Source organism: Panulirus ornatus, chromosome 4, assembly GCF_036320965.1.
Source record: "Panulirus ornatus isolate Po-2019 chromosome 4, ASM3632096v1, whole genome shotgun sequence".
Lineage (NCBI taxonomy): Eukaryota > Metazoa > Arthropoda > Malacostraca > Decapoda > Palinuridae > Panulirus > Panulirus ornatus.
In genome coordinates this window covers 82,727,554-82,744,646 of record NC_092227.1, presented here as the reverse complement: position 1 = coordinate 82,744,646, position 17,093 = coordinate 82,727,554, and the positions used below count along the sequence as shown (strand labels likewise).

The 17,093-nt window shown below is 40.1% G+C and overlaps 1 protein-coding gene across 1 annotated transcript in view; it reads right to left on the bottom strand.

The window, feature by feature from the left end:
• The window catches only part of LOC139745998 (uncharacterized), a 498,500-nt gene extending 487,570 nt beyond the window's left edge, over nucleotides 1-10,930 (bottom strand). The window contains exon 1 of the mRNA XM_071656776.1: nucleotides 10,719-10,930. The gene's annotated coding sequence lies outside the window, so the exon portion shown is untranslated. The remainder of the gene's footprint in view (nucleotides 1-10,718) is intronic.
• Between the last annotated feature and the right edge of the window lie 6,163 nt (nucleotides 10,931-17,093).

Here is a 17,093-nt window from a genome sequence, read left to right as displayed (position 1 = left end):
GGATTTGTATATGGTATTTACGCATCTGGAAAAAATATATGACAAGGTTGATAATTCATTGGTGAGGTTCTTAAGAGCATATGGTGTGGGAGAAAAGTTGATAAAAGCAGTGAGAGGTTTATATCAAGGGTATAAGCATGTGTATAAGTAGAAAGAGAGGAGAATAAACAGTTTCAAGTGGAGGTTGGTCTGCGGCAAGAGTGTGTGATGTCCCCATGGTTGTTTGATTTGTTTATGGAGGGGATGGTGAGGGACGTAAATGCGAGAGGCTTGGAGAGTGGGATGAGAGTGTAGTCTTGTAGGGGATGAAATGGCCTGGAAAGTGAGTCAGTTGTTGTTTGCTGATGATACTGCATGGGTGGCAGTTTCGAGTGAGAAACGGTACAAGTTGGTGACTGATTTTGGAAGAGTATGGGAAAGGAGGAAGTTGAGAGTAAACGTGAATAAAAACAATGTTATCAAATTTAGTGGGCTGAGGGATAAATTAGTTGGGGTGTGAATCTGAATAGTAAAACAATTCGAGGAAATGAAGTCAAGAACGTTATCGCACGTTATCAACATATTTGGAAATGAAAAAGACAAGAAAATATGGCACAACACGAAGACTAACACCAAAATTATACATATATATATATATATATATATATATATATATATATATATATATATATATATATATATATCATACGAACACATCCATACCTAATGACAGAGTTCAGGGGTGGAAAAAAAATTATATATATATATATATATATATATATATATATATATATATATATATATATATATAATCACTATCGGTTCTCCGTTCAGCCAGACGTAGTGCAGCAGAAAATACAATTTAGAAAAAAAAAAATCCTATGGAAATAGCCATGGCCTTAATTTACTTTACAAAAACAACAAACCTTCCAAAATGCAACACAGACCTGGTCCACGAGCTTAATGAACGCGTTGTTTACACTCGTCTATAAACAAACAGATTGTTGTATGTTATACTATAAATATACATTTTATGTCTGTGAGTGTGCAATTGGACAATGAGCACCGCTGTGTTTTCAGAACAGCCTTGTTGGTCCTCGCTACATTTTCATGGCCCAGAAATCCTAACTCACAGTCACGAAGGCAGCTCATAGCTTTAGGTACCGGAGTACAATGTGTGAGTGTGAGCGACCTCACCTGAATAATCTACGTGCCACTCCACCTCTCCTGTCTGGGTTAGTCTGTGGTGGTGGCTACGCCGGGGGATGGCAAGAGGGGTGGTCAAAGGATCAACTGCACGGTTGCATTTACCGATTACTCCAGCACACACACACACACACACACACACACACACACACACACACACACACACATACATAACACACACACACACACACACACACACATACATTGCGAAGGGAGAGAATCCGGTAGGGTTTCGGTAGTAGGTGTGTTCTCCCAAAAAGCCGGACAGCTCTGAGAGAGAGAGAGAGAGAGAGAGAGAGAGAGAGAGAGAGAGAGAGAGAGAGAGAGAGAGAGAGACAGACAGACTTGGTCCAAATATGCATAGCGAGTGTGGATGTGGTCTTAGAATTATCCCTAACATCTAAAGACGGTGTTACTTCAGCTGTTGGTTATAATTTCATGTTGAGGGCTTTAATAACACTGGCAGTTGTGAGACCTGAAGTGAAGGCTTTCATAACTCTGGCAGCTGTGAGACCTGAAGTGAGGGCTTTAATAACACTGGCAGTTGTGAGACCTGAAGCCCATATAACCAGCCAACCAGTAGGACATTCCCATACGCTGAGGATCCTTCCAGTTGCGTACCTATACCTCAATCATGCCAGTGAGACACTACTGAATAGGAGACATCACAGTTTTCCATCGTTTGCCAGAAGCGGTGTGAATCAATGGGTAATGAGCAGCAATCTGGTGCAATTAGAGTCCAGGCACTGTGGCTTATTTGACATTTCGTCTGACGATGGTTGACGTAAAGACGTGGTACAGAAACTATCATAAAGCCGAAGGGAACGGAACAGACCTTGTGAGCTGAAGGTGGAAAAATCTATATAAAGTGAGATTCAGAATGGATAATAGAACGGGACTTCTCTTTCTTCCTCTTCCTCTCCTTTTTGTCTTTTTCATTCTTCTTTTTCTTCTATTTTCGTTCTTCTTTTTTCAATCTTCTTCTTCTTCTTCTTCTTCTTCTTCTTCTTCTTCTTCCTCCTCCTCCTCCTCCCTTCTTCATTCTGCTTCTTCTTCTTCTTCATTCTTCTTCTTCTTCAATCTACTTCTTTCAAGTAACTGCATTCTTCTCTCAGTCCAGGAGCATTCTTCAAGTATGAACACAAAACCTTCCTTTATATTTTCTTACGCTAACTGAATGAAGACATACTTATTTCCAGGATGACAAGCCCCACCAAAAAAAGAAGCGTTGAGGAATCGTACGAGTTCGTTGAAGGCAACCAACGCTGGAGAAAGGATGCAAGAGATCTATACAGGTGCATTACGAATCTAACCTAACCTAACCTAAAGTAACCGAACCTAACCTAACCTAACCTGAAGTAACCTAACCTAACCTAACCTAACCTAACCTGAAGTAACCCAACATTCCCTGACGCAATTTCTACGTAAAAGTCTTTACCACACATGAACAACGACTTAAAGGAAACACACGAACCACCTAATACACTTTAGCAGGATCCATCTTAACCTAATTTCAGACTTTTTAGGGTTTAATCTTGTTACGTTTTGTCGAGCCGCCTTGAGGAGTTTCTGCAAGTTAAATACAGCAATCCAGACCCAAGCGCAGTTAATTAGGTTCATGCACACTGGAAAAAAAAGCCCTGTAAGCGTGACCTGACCTTGATTCAGATAATTGTACACACTGGCTCTCTCTCTCTCTCTCTCTCTCTCTCTCTCTCTCTCTCTCTCTCTCTCTCTCTATGAATTTAAGTTCTTTCTTCGCTCTATTTGCCGGTGCTATGCATACCTTGCTTGTCTTTAGGTCACAAGAGATTATTACACCCAACTCTTTTTTTCCTCATTTACCTTTTGCCGTTCAACAGAAGTCATACTGTGGCTCGCTTTTCGTCTTTACTTCCTACATGAAAGACTTTGCCACCTATGAGCCCAGTCCATCCGTTTGTCTATGCCATTTTGAAGCTGCAGAAGTTCAAGTTCATTTGAGTATATTAATTCCAACTATGAGCCCAGTTCATTAGTTTGCCTATGTCACTTTGAATCTATACACGTTTAAGTTTATTTGTAGATATTTTTCACAGCTTCACATCATCAGTGAATTTTGATACCTTGCAATGCAGCCCATTATCAATATCACTGATATATATATATATTCTTTCTTTTTCATACTATTCGCCATTTCCCGTATCAGCGAGGTAGCGTTAAGAACAGAGGACTGGGCCTATGAGGGAATATCCTCACCTGGCCCCTTTCTCTGTTCCTTCTTTTGGAATATATATTGGGATTGGAGAGAAAGAATACTTCCCACGTATTCCCTGCGTGTCGTAAAGGCGACTAAAAGGGGAGGGAGCGGGGGGCTGGAAATCCTCCCCTCTCGTTTTTTTTTTAATTTTCCAAAAGAAGGAACAGAGAAGGGGGCCAGGTGAGGATATTCCCTCAAAGGCCCAGTCCTCTGTTCTTAACGCTACCTCGCTATCGCGGGAAATGGCGAATAGAAAAAAAAAAAAAAAAAAATATATATATATATATATATATATATATATATATATATATATATATATATATATATAAGAAAGAAAACCAGTCCCAAGACCGAACCTTGTGGCACTCCACTTGTTACGCTTCGTTTACAGCTAATCAACCAAATTAATATCCAATGAAGCGCAACCACACCAATGCCTTGTGGCTTCATTTTTTGCTAGTAACGTTTAATGCGGAACCTTGTCGAGAGCTTTTTGAAAATCGTTAGAGAAATCAAGCAGATTTGTCAGACATGAGCGATTTCGTCTCAATATTCTATGTTTATGATGTCATTATGATGGTTCTCCTGCTTGGAGATGTATACCAATAATATTCCAAATATTCTGGTTTCATGATATGTGACAGCATCATAATTCTATTGCATGTGTCCTTGTCTTAAGGCTTCTAACGTATTAGCGAGACATGCTTGTGTACATAACAGTGCAGGGTGTTCGTTTGAACTTTCAGTCACCTGACATTCATGTACAATTATCATTTTGAAAACCTATTTTGTGTTTCTGAGGGATTACAGCAACCGTCAGATTTTGTAGACGAGTTATTTCCTAACTGCCTCCAATGTCCATATGAGTCACACATAAACCGACGATGACTTGATGAGTTAAGACCCACCAACGCGGATTATTCGTAACAGTATATATAACTGGCACAATTCAAAAGCTCGCGGCAGAGGTCGTTTACTATTCCATGATAGTTTCATATATTGGAATATGATTTGTTTTTGGGGGGGAGAGGGAGACTGGGATACTGTCGAGGCAATTAATTCAAGATCTCTTTTACCAAAATTCATGTCAATTGTTGCAAAGAAACAAAATAGGGCTTTGCGAACTTGCTTTTATTGGCAGGTCTCGTAAACTACGCAGTGGGATGAATTCAGTAGCGTAGATGGTGACTTTTTTTTACGACAACGTTTTTGTCTTCCAGAGGGAGTCGAAGGTCTTGAGTGTGCGTCAGTCGATGTCGAGAGCCCAAGCGTACGTCTGTCTTTGTCTGAAGGTGATTCGAACTTTTGTACGAATGACGGGAACCCAAGCGTATTCTTTTTTCAACACTAACATTTGAAATTCTTGTCTCTACATCCTCAATAGGTGATTTGATAGTCTCTGTGTTGCTCTAACAATACTCCCTTGGGTACGAATGTTCGCTGGCTAGTTAGGCGTTGGGACAATCAAAACCAAGAGTCCAACGACCCAAATATCTTTCACACCTTCTTCAGGCGTTCAAGATTCTTCTGAGACAACGTACACTCTCATCGTGTATATGGCTGTACCATGCAAGAACAAGGAGCAACAATAAAAAGGCTACCATCACCTCCGAAACGCTGAAGGCTCTTATCACCAAAGAACTTCATCGCTGAAGCCTCTGTTCATTTTAAACTTTATCAGTTACAGTAAACCTTTCCCCAAGCGTAGCTGATGTGGGCGGGTTTGGCTAAAACGCCTTGATATGAGACAGGACTGTTACTGGTGTCTTGTGGTCGATGTTACGAGCTAAAAAACTTTAATCTCTGTTTTCTTTATTCCACGTTGTTCTACGATGTTCAAATCGCTGAAGATTTCTTGTCGATAACATCTCCAAGATCCCTTTGTTCTTAAAACCTGACGAGCGACTGAGTTCGGAAGAGAGTGTGAAAGGAGGAAGCTGAGGGTTTATATGAATAAAAGTAAGGTTATTGGATCTAGCAGGGTTGAAAGGACAGGTTAGATGGGGTGAGAGTTTGAATGGAGAAAAATTGGAGGAAGTGAAGTGTTTTAGATCACTGAGAATGGATATGGCAGCAACACTTCATGGTATGCCTGCTTTACTGCAATTCGATTTATATATATTTTTTGTGTGATTTCGCAGACACTGAATAAATCATATATTCATTATTTCCATTTGTCCGTCAAAAAAGATAGCGAGTTTAAGGCAGTCTCCCCTATATCAATTTTCAATCCAAGAGATTAATATCGACACAAAATGATTAATCATAAAGAAACGTAACCTTCACATCACTCCACCAGATCTATCTATGCACGAACTAAATGAAACTGTGAAGCTCTTTTTTTCCTCCCCTAAACAGCGCATGTCATCCGACTTAATCACTATCAGAGATTAAGCAGACGAAGTTGAACTGCATTTGTTTTGTCTAGGAGAGATCAAGGTCATATTCTTGGTAAAGAGATGTACAGCCTGAGTTGTGCAATATCGTAGTGTTTTCAGTTGAATCTGTTGACAAGTTGTATTTACGGAGAGAATGTAATGAACATTGTTATCTCATATTACTGCTGCTCAACATTACTACCTTTTAGGACTTGTGCGCTACTCTCCCGTTCAGCATTGCTTCCTCTCACTGCTGTTCAGCATTTCTGCGATACTGTCCTGTTCAGCAATGTTCCCCCCCCCTCACTTCTGTTCATCACTGATCTCCATTAGACGCTGTTCAGCATTTCTACACGACTACTCTTCTGTTCAGTACTGCTTCCCCTCACTGCTGTTCAGTACTGACACCTATACACACAGCTGTTGAACATTTCTGCACTACTTCCCTCTTCAGCAATGCTTCCCCTCACGGCTGTTCAGCACTGAGACCCATACACTGCTGTTCAGCATTGCTACCCTGTCACCGATATTCCCACATGCTACGCCAAATGCCCACTTCACTTCACTGCAAGTCGTACTACCTCACTCCTGTTCAACGACGCTGTACCACATTCTCTCGAGTATGCTGTTCTGAGAAGCTATTATCCCGTCCTGATGCCTCGCCTTCTTTGCTCTCCACACTGCAGCATATCACTGCCTCTCGCCCGTTCTAGGCTAGTCTTCCACCAGATGCATCATCCAGCACACACACACATCTCTCTCTCTCTCTCTCTCTCTCTCTCTCTCTCTCTCTCTCTCTCTCTCTCTCTCTCTCTCTCTCTCTTTCTCTCTCTCTCCAGTGACATCCTACATCGCTGCTACCTACCCCTCCACCGTTTCACTGTACCGCTCCCGTGGCTGCCACTTCACAGCTGTGCTGCCTCACATGGACCTCATTGTTTCTATGAGACAAAGGAGATCTCTCTCTCTCTCCCAAGGGATGGCAATACCGCAGCAGAAATACAATATTTGCCTCGAAATATGAGCGGCCTCTGAGCACAACTCCCTCCAGGGAAGCCCAAAATTGCATCGTGTAAGAGGCTACGTCTCAGGGTCCTTCCATGTCTCTTCCAGTGGGGAAGCCAAACTATGATTGCCAATTTGGCGATATGTCGAAAACAATTATCCAGGAGTGATCAATTCTAAACTATGTCATAAACAGTGGAGAGGAGCATGAGATACTGTGTACTGACCATTTATGATCATCCAGTGTCATGAGGTTAACAGATAGATAGATAGATAGATAGATAGATAGATAGATAGGTAGGTAGATAGATAGAGAGATAGATATATCCCTTGGAAATTCAAGCTAAAGGAATACTCTTTCACGAAAATGAATCATAGTCAAAGGGGGAAGATTCAGACTCAAACGAGGGATGAATATGGCATGATTAACGTGGAAGGGGTAGCATTTCCACCACCTTGCACATACAAACATGAACGGCATCTTAAGAAACGAGAATATAACGGAGCTAGACTGACCATCCTTTCGTGTACTTCTCTGACATTTCTATGTATTCATTTTGTCATAAACGAAATAAGGAAGGCTGAAAATTCACAGAGCTAAATCCTAATAACACTTTATATCTTACGTATATAAGTTTTTTTTCCTAATAAAACTTTACATCTTACGTATATAAGTTTTTTTTCCTAATAAAACTTTATATCTTACGTATATGTTTTTTTCCTAATAAAACTTTATATCTTACGTATATAAGTTTTTTTCCTAATAAAACTTTACATCTTACGTATATAAGTTTTTTTTCCTAATAAAACTTTACTTCTTACGTATCTAAGTTTTTTTTCCTAATAAAACTTTATATCTTATATCTTACGTATGTACGTTTTTTTTCCTAATAAAACTTTACATCTTACGTATATAAGTTCTTTTTTCCTAATAAAACTTTATATCTTATATCTTACGTATATATGTTTTTTTTCCTAATAACACTTTATATCTTACGTATATAAGTTTTTTTCCTAATAAAACTTTATATCTTACGTATATACGTTTTTTTTCCTAATAAAACTTTATATCTTACGTATATAAGTTCTTTTTTCACGATCTTCATCAGAGTTACTGCCAAGATCTTGTAATTCTTTGGGTAAAACACCAAGGGCTTTGGGGAGTTCTTCCTCTGTCTTGAATTCACCAAAGAAAGCTCCGGTACGAGTCCCAATGTGTTGTCACACAACAGAGGTAAGACAGAAAACGTATGTCATCACAACAGAATGGATGGAACACTAGGCCAGAAATTAGAAAATATGGTATAGCTTCTAAGGAGATCCGAGAAGAAACACAGGGGCGATCAAATAGCATAAAAAGCCTTTTTGAAGTTTACGTAAGAAGGCAAAAGAGAAGGAGGAAGTGAAAAAAAAGACATACTATGGATGATATGAAAGGGAATGGAAAGGTTGCTGGTGCAGTAATGTTTCAGAAGACTATATACCAGCGTAGATGAATGAGCAGGTTTAGAATATGGATAAAGTCATTGTCCCAGAATAGGGAAAATCCCTCGTCGTGCTGCCAAAGACGAATAGGGGCCTCATAGGATCTGGTAAATGGGATCAGATCTTCCTCATGCGAATGTCACTTGAATAAATTCTGGTAACCAATAGCCTATTACACTTCAATGAAATGGGAAGAACGACTGAAAATGTTCTAAGTCCCGTGAATGGAGTTGAAAAAAAAAAGATGAGAATGTCAGGAGATTAGAAGAGATTACAGAGCAGAGGTTTACTGGAAGTAGATGGAAGACTACTGGCAGTAAGCCCAAGTTATGCTGAATTACGTGATGTCGTAACTGTATAAATGGTTGGAGAACTTAGTTAGTGGTCGATGTACTTATACAAGGCTAAGTCCTTTGCAAGGGAGTGGAGGTTAGGGATGCCAGCACAACGTAACTAGTATTGTGAATTAGTTCCAAACAACGACGGTGGTGGTGGTGGGAGGACGAGGTATATATTCCCTGCGTTCGAAGAGTAACATGATGTGAAGTATTGGTAAATGTTCAGCACAGGGAGGATGTATGGAGGAAGGGGAACTGGACTGAAATGTATATAAACTGCCTGAGATTTAAGGAAATTAAAGTCTGGGGGGGAAAAAATAACAGGAGCTATCGGGTGTGCTGCTAGATTTTCTGGAGGGACTGGCGTAATCTGCAATATTGCGTTTCAGTGGAGAGGAAAAAATCCACCAGCAGATTGGCAAGCAAAAACGGCTTCCATAAACCCGGGATTCACGCGAAAACGAATGTGGTGTTGGAAATAGGGAAATAGAAAAGGGTGGGAAGAACTAACTAAGGTGGCAACAGATGTGGAGCGAATAATAATAAGATGAAATCAACAACCAACACATTTGAGCATGAAACGCTTTGCTGATATGAGGGGTGGAGGGTCTGCGATTCTAGACAATTAATCCACCACTGGCCTGGCTTGGGTGGGTAGACTCATGGCACGGACGCACGGCATTGCAGTCAGCCCTGGTGAGCCATCCTGCCTGCCTCTGGTTGGTACATGACGAGCCACCAATTCCATACGGGGTAAAACATCACACAGACTCTGTGTGTGACACGCTGAGCCAACCCGAAGGCTTGTTACTAGGTAAGGCTAGAGTTTTCTTCAGTGGTTTCCACGTTCGAGGAGATAATCCCCACTGAGAGGCCAGCCAAATGAACCTACGTGAGGAAAGCACTTTTATTTGCAATGCTCTTTTGTAAGTAGGTAGGTAGGGCGAGGGTGCCCCTATCCAAGGCCCGAATTAACACATATGACAACATAAATGTCCCAAGATGATGATATTGTAAGAACCCATCTACATGAACCATCTCGCTCATTGGTGCAATAAGGACCAAAAACATTGCGAGACTGACATATTTCTCTCCCATACAAGAGGGCACTGTTACGTCTCAGCGCGTCGCTAAAAAAGGCAATGGATTAAGTGTAATCGTCCTTCTTAGTGGAGACAAGCAGTACCTAATTTGGCCTCATAGGGGATCCAATTCCTTTTGTCAATCGTCACACGTACGATGTTTTTCCAAGTCTTTCATAAAAAAAAATGCAATTCATGATATGCCAGTGAAATAGGATCCCTCTATTTGTTGCTGAAACTCCCAAGAAGAAAAACAAAATCAAACCTATTTCATATGTAGACACCAACCAAAGTAAACAGTTGAAAAGACATTTTCTACCCTGATCCAGAGATACGGAAGGAAAGCACTATCCTACGTTAATACAAACAAAAGACACAGCGACCAAATGAACGAACGCACAGTAGATTAGCCAATATTTGCTGTAAAAGCCAATCAAAGACGTTTTTGCTTCAAAACATAATAATAATAATAATAACAATAATGATAATAATAATAATAATAACAATAATAATATCAATAATAATAATAATAATAATAATAATAATAATAATAATAATAATAATGACAATAATAATATCAATAATAATAATAATAATAATAATAATAATAATAATAATAATAATAATAATGACAATAATAACAATAATAATATTAATAATAATAATAATAATAATAATAATAATAATAATAATAATAATAATAACAACGATAATAATAATAACAATAATAATAGTAGCAGAAGCAGTAGTAGTAGTAGTAGTAGTAATGATAAAAATCATACTACTACTACAAATACTAGTGATACTACTACTACTACTACTACTACTACTACTACTACTACTACTACTACTACTACTACAACTACTACAACTACCACTACTGTTATAATCATAATGATTACAATCACTACAACTCATACTAATAATAAATGTTCCCATTATTCATTATTCAGATTTTGAGCCAAGGAATCTTTTCGTTACTAACATCACAAAACATGTCACTTACCAGAGGAGGGGCGTCCAAGCTATGGTGATGGCAAGTGTCTTCCGTAGTTCTTGGTGTTGCTGGAGGAAGGCAGAGGAGAGCCCCAAGGTATATGGTCCAGGACAACTGTACACTCACTCACTGTTGTCCAATACAGATACAAAATGCAGGTGTACCACCTTAAGTCATCAGCTCTATAGTCGCCATTAATCCTTAGTGTTCGATTCTTTTGTCTTCAAAAGAGATGGACTATCACAATATTCATATATATATATATATATATATATATATATATATATATATATATATATATATATATATATTTTTTTTTTTTTTCTTTTTATACTTTGTCGCTGTCTCCCGCGTTTGCGAGGTAGCGCAAGGAAACAGACGAAAGAAATGGCCCAACCCCCCCCCCCCCCCATACACATGTACATACACACATCCACACACGCAAATATACATACCTACACAGCTTTCCATGGTTTACCCCAGACGCTTCACATGCCTTGATTCAATCCACTGACAGCACGTCAACCCCTGTATACCACATCGCTCCAATTCACTCTATTCCTTGCCCTCCTTTCACCCTCCTGCATGTTCAGGCCCCGATCACACAAAATCTTTTTCACTCCATCTTTCCACCTCCAATTTGGTCTCCCTCTTCTCCTCGTTCCCTCCACCTCCGACACATATATCCTCTTGGTCAATCTTTCCTCACTCATTCTCTCCATGTGCCCAAACCATTTCAAAACACCCTCTTCTGCTCTCTCAACCACGCTCTTTTTATTTCCACACATCTCTCTTACCCTTACGTTACTTACTCGATCAAACCACCTCACACCACACATTGTCCTCAAACATCTCATTTCCAGCACATCCATCCTCCTGCGCACAACTCTATCCATAGCCCACGCCTCGCAACCATACAGCATTGTTGGAACCACTATTCCTTCAAACATACCCATTTTTGCTTTCCGAGATAATGTTCTCGACTTCCACACATTTTTCAAGGCTCCCAAAATTTTCGCCCCCTCCCCCACCCTATGATCCACTTCCGCTTCCATGGTTCCATCCGCTGACAGATCCACTCCCAGATATCTAAAACACTTCACTTCCTCCAGTTTTTCTCCATTCAAACTCACCTCCCAATTGACTTGACCCTCAACCCTACTGTACCTAATAACCTTGCTCTTATTCACATTTACTCTTAACTTTCTTCTTCCACACACTTTACCAAACTCAGTCACCAGCTTCTGCAGTTTCTCACATGAATCAGCCACCAGCGCTGTATCATCAGCGAACAACAACTGACTCACTTCCCAAGCTCTCTCATCCCCAACAGACTTCATACTTGCCCCTCTTTCCAGGACTCTTACATTTACCTCCCTAACAACCCCATCCATAAACAAATTAAACAACCATATATATATATATATATATATATATATATATATATATATATATATATATATATATATATATATATGAAGTCTGTTGGGGATGAGAGAGCTTGGGAAGTGAGTCAATTGTTGTTCGCTGATGATACAGCGCTGGTGGCTGATTCATGTGAAACTGCAGAAGCTGGTGACTGAGTTTGGTAAAGTGTGTGGAAGAAGAAAGTTGAGAGTAAATGTGAATAAGAGCAAGGTTATTAGGTACAGTAGGGGTGAGGGTCAAGTCAATTGGGAGGTGAGTTTGAATGGAGAAAAACTGGAGGAAGTGAAGTGTTTTAGATATCTGGGAGTGGATCTGTCAGCGGATGGAACCATGGAAGCGGAAGTGGATCATAGGGTGGGGGAGGGGGCGAAAATTTTGGGAGCCTTGAAAAATGTGTGGAAGTCGAGAACATTATCTCGGAAAGCAAAAATGGGTATGTTTGAGGGAATAGTGGTACCAACAATGCTGTATGGTTGCGAGGCGTGGGCTATGGATAGAGATGTGCGCAGGAGGATGGATGTGCTGGAAATGAGATGTTTGAGGACAATGTGTGGTGTGAGGTGGTTTGAGCGAGTAAGTAACGTAAGGGTAAGAGAGATGTGTGGAAATAAAAAGAGCGTGGTTGAGAGAGCAGAAGAGGGTGTTTTGAAATGGTTTGGGCACATGGAGAGAATGAGTGAGGAGAGATTGACCAAGAGGATATATGTGTCGGAGGTGGAGGGAACGAGGAGAAGAGGGAGACCAAATTGGAGGTGGAAAGATGGAGTGAAAAAGATTTTGTGTGATCGGGGCCTGAACATGCAGGAGGGTGAAAGGAGGGCAAGAAATAGAGTGAATTGGAGTCATGTGGTATACAGGGGTTGACGTGCTGTCAGTGGATTGAAGCAAGGCATGTGAAGCGTCTGGGGTAAACCATGGAAAGCTGTGTAGGTATGTATATTTGCGTGTGTGGACGTGTGTATGTACATGTGTATGGGGGGGGGGGCCATTTCTTTCGTCTGTTTCCTTGCGCTACCTCGCAAACGCGGGAGACAGCGACAAAGTATAAAAAAAAAAAAAAAAAAAAAAAATATATATATATATATATATATATATATATATGTATATATATTTCTTTTTTTTTTGCTTTGTCGCTGTCTCTATTTGTGTGTGTGTGTGTGTGTGTGTGTGTGTGTGTGTGTGTGTGTGTGTGTGTGTGTGTGTGTGTGTGTGTATGTGTGCAGCATGTAAAATGCCCCTTAGAGTGAGGTTTTAAGGGAAATCTATTTTTTCTTAAAAATTATACAAAACATTGCAGGGTATTTTTCAACTCAAAAAAATATATAATTCAAAACTGAGCCCTTTGCATATTTAAAGAAGTGTATACTTGAAATAATCATGGAAAATATATCATAATGCTCTAAGTTACCGATATATACCTAATAAATATATTGCAAATAATCAGATAATAATTAAAAGATATCGTCATTTAACAGCTGTCTTAAAAGATCACAAAGACAAACAAATGAAGTATTAACCACAAATTTGTATTCAGCATAAAAAATACTCTTTAAAATCAGGTTTTAAAGGAAATCGATTTTTCTGAGAAAAATACGAAAAATGGCAGGTAATAAATAGTTCAGGGTATTTTTCAGCTCAAAAAATTTTATATTTCAAAATTGAAACTTAGCATATTCAAACATTTCTAAACGTCAAATAATCATGGAAGACATATCAGACTGCTCCAAGTTACCGATAGAAACCCAAGAAATACAATGTAAATGATTAGATAAATACTTTAAAAATATCTTCATTTAACAACTTAATAATAAAAGGTCATAATGACGATCAAATGACATTTTAAGCCCAGATTTTTAATCAGCACAAAAATATTCCTTTTAAGGAACATTTAATGGAAATGTATTTTTCTGAAAAAAAAATAACGAAAAATCCAAGTTAATAATTCAGCCTATCCATTTTCTAACCAGTGAAGTACCACAGTACTTTATCTTAAATGTCCGGAAAATCTAGATAAATGATATCACTTCTTTATCTTTATCAAACATAACGATATCATAAAAGTAAAGCCTTTCTATATACTGATCTATGAAGGATATCTTTCAAAGGGAAAGGTGAAGTAGAATATGCTGCGCTGTGTTCTCGTCATAAGTAGAATATGCTGCGCTGTGTTCTCGTCATAAGTAGAATATGCTGCGCTGTGTTCTCGTCATAAGTAGAATATGCTGTGCTGTGTTCTCGTCATAAGTAGAATATGCTGCGCTGTGTTCTCGTCATAAGTAGAATATGCTGCGCTGTGTTCTCGTCATAAGTAGAATATGCTGTGCTGTGTTCTCGTCATAAGTAGAATATGCTGTGCTGTGTTCTCGTCATAAGTAGAATATGCTGCGCTGTGTTCTCGTCATAAGTAGAATATGCTGCGCTGTGTTCTCGTCATAAGTAGAATATGCTGTGCTGTGTTCTCGTCATAAGTAGAATATGCTGCGCTGTGTTCTCGTCATAAGTAGAATATGCTGTGCTGTGTTCTCGTCATAAGTAGAATATGCTGCGCTGTGTTCTCGTCATAAGTAGAATATGCTGCGCTGTGTTCTCGTCATAAGTAGAATATGCTGTGCTGTGTTCTCGTCATAAGTAGAATATGCTGTGCTATGTTCTCGTCATAAGTAGAATATGCTGTGCTGTGTTCTCGTCATAAGTAGAATATGCTGTGCTGTGTTCTCGTCATAAGTAGAATATGCTGTGCTGTGTTCTCGTCATAAGTAGAATATGCTGCGCTGTGTTCTCGTCATAAGTAGAATATGCTGCGCTGTGTTCTCGTCATAAGTAGAATATGCTGCGCTGTGTTCTCGTCATAAGTAGAATATGCTGCGCTGTGTTCTCGTCATAAGTAGAATATGCTGTGCTGTGTTCTCGTCATAAGTAGAATATGCTGCGCTGTGTTCTCGTCATAAGTAGAATATGCTGTGCTGTGTTCTCGTCATAAGTAGAATATGCTGCGATGTGTTCTCGTCATAAGTAGAATATGCTGTGCTGTGTTCTCGTCATAAGTAGAATATGCTGTGCTGTGTTCTCGTCATAAGTAGAATATGCTGTGCTGTGTTCTCGTCATAAGTAGAATATGCTGTGTCGTCATAAGTAGAATATGCTGTGCTGTGTTCTCGTCATAAGTAGAATATGCTGCGCTGTGTTCTCGTCATAAGTAGAATATGCTGCGCTGTGTTCTCGTCATAAGTAGAATATGCTGTGCTGTGTTCTCGTCATAATTCCCTCGAATCCGAAATGAAAATCTCTCTCTTGCATTTAAAAAGTTCGTCGAGAATGTACAAAGTAAGCAGAACCAAAGACAAAAAAAAAAGAGAGGTGTTCTGTATCTGTTTCTGGGGATATCTTTTATTCTGAATGCGCTCTTCAAACATGGCAAGCTCGAAAATATCGGCAGCGCTCACGAAAAAGAAAAAAAAATCTTTCTTTTTTTTTTTATCCAGCACGAGGAAGTATTTCTTTTAAGCTGGACGTGTGCAGTATACATTTCGGTTTAATGACCATTAGCAGCTGATGGCCATTAAGGTCAACAACATAAGTCCATGCATGGACCGGCCGAAGGGGCTTTTTAAATCATGACTCGTAATAGGATCATAAAATTTGTGAATGCTGCTTTTTCATCTAGCTGTCACTACTGTGTAAAGTGCTATCCATAAACACCTAAAGCTGTGTGTGTGTGTGTGTGTGTGTGTGTGTGTGTGTGTGTGTGTGTGTCTATCTATAAACACCTAAAGCTGTGTGTGTGTGTGTGTGTGTGTGTGTGTGTGTGTGTGTGTGTGTGTGTGTGTGTCTATCTATAAACACCTAAAGCTGTGTGTGTGTGTGTGTGTATCTGTCTGTCTGTCTGTCTGTCTGTGTTACGGGGAGAGAGAGTCTTACACTCGTTGATCCCCCCTTTCTCTTAGCCTTAAATACATGTACCATGTCTTTACTCCTATGCGTGTACACACAAAAGACACTCACATACCAGCCTAGAGAGAGAGAGAGAGAGAGAGAGAGAGAGAGAGAGAGAGAGAGTATTCACGTGTAAGTACTTGCAAAAAAAAATTTAACGTACCAAGTGGCTAGTGCGCAGCCAGCACTCGCTGCTGAAAAACATAGTTACGAAAAACGACCGCTGAGCTACGTGTTGTCCTGTATAAGGTGTGGGGGGAGAGACACTTGTATGTTAGTGGACTGGAAGCCAAGCTGCCCACGCGTGGGTGGGTGGGTGAGACAGAAGGACATCACAGCCACCTGGGCCAAAGGAGTGACACATGACGGCCACAGAAAGTTTCTGGCTCACTGGCGCACGGCCAGCAGCAGCCGCCACGAACTCGTCCGGTACCTTGGTGGGCATAGAGAGAGAGAGAGAGAGAGAGAGAGAGAGAGAGAGAGAGAGAGAGAGAGAGAGAGAGAATCCATCCATCAATCGTGATCAGTCACGTCCAATGGGACTCCTGTCGTGGAGGGAATGCGGCCTCTCTCCCCAGCCTGTCATTAGCGACATCTAGTCGTCCAAGTGAATCATTACTCCTCCGCGTATTATCGAAGAAGGAAAATAATAATAATCTTTCCCGTCTTTATATAGATTAATGACACTAAAAAATGGGAAACCGAAGTGACGATGCAAGCGAGCTTGATGAAACTGGTAAATGGACGTGCAGGAATAATTATAGCCTCCGTTACGTATTCAGCAGACTGTATAGAGTGAATTGGAACGATGTGGTATACCGGGGTCGACGTGCTGTCAATGGATTTGAACCAGGGCATGTGAAGCGTCTGGGGTAAACCAACGAAAGTTTTGTGGGGCCTGGATGTGGAAAGGCAGCTGTGGTTTCGGTGCATAATACATGACAGCTAGACACTGAGTGTGAACGAATCCATGTGGCCTTTGTTGTCTTGTACTAGCGCTACCTCGCGCACATGCGGGGAGGG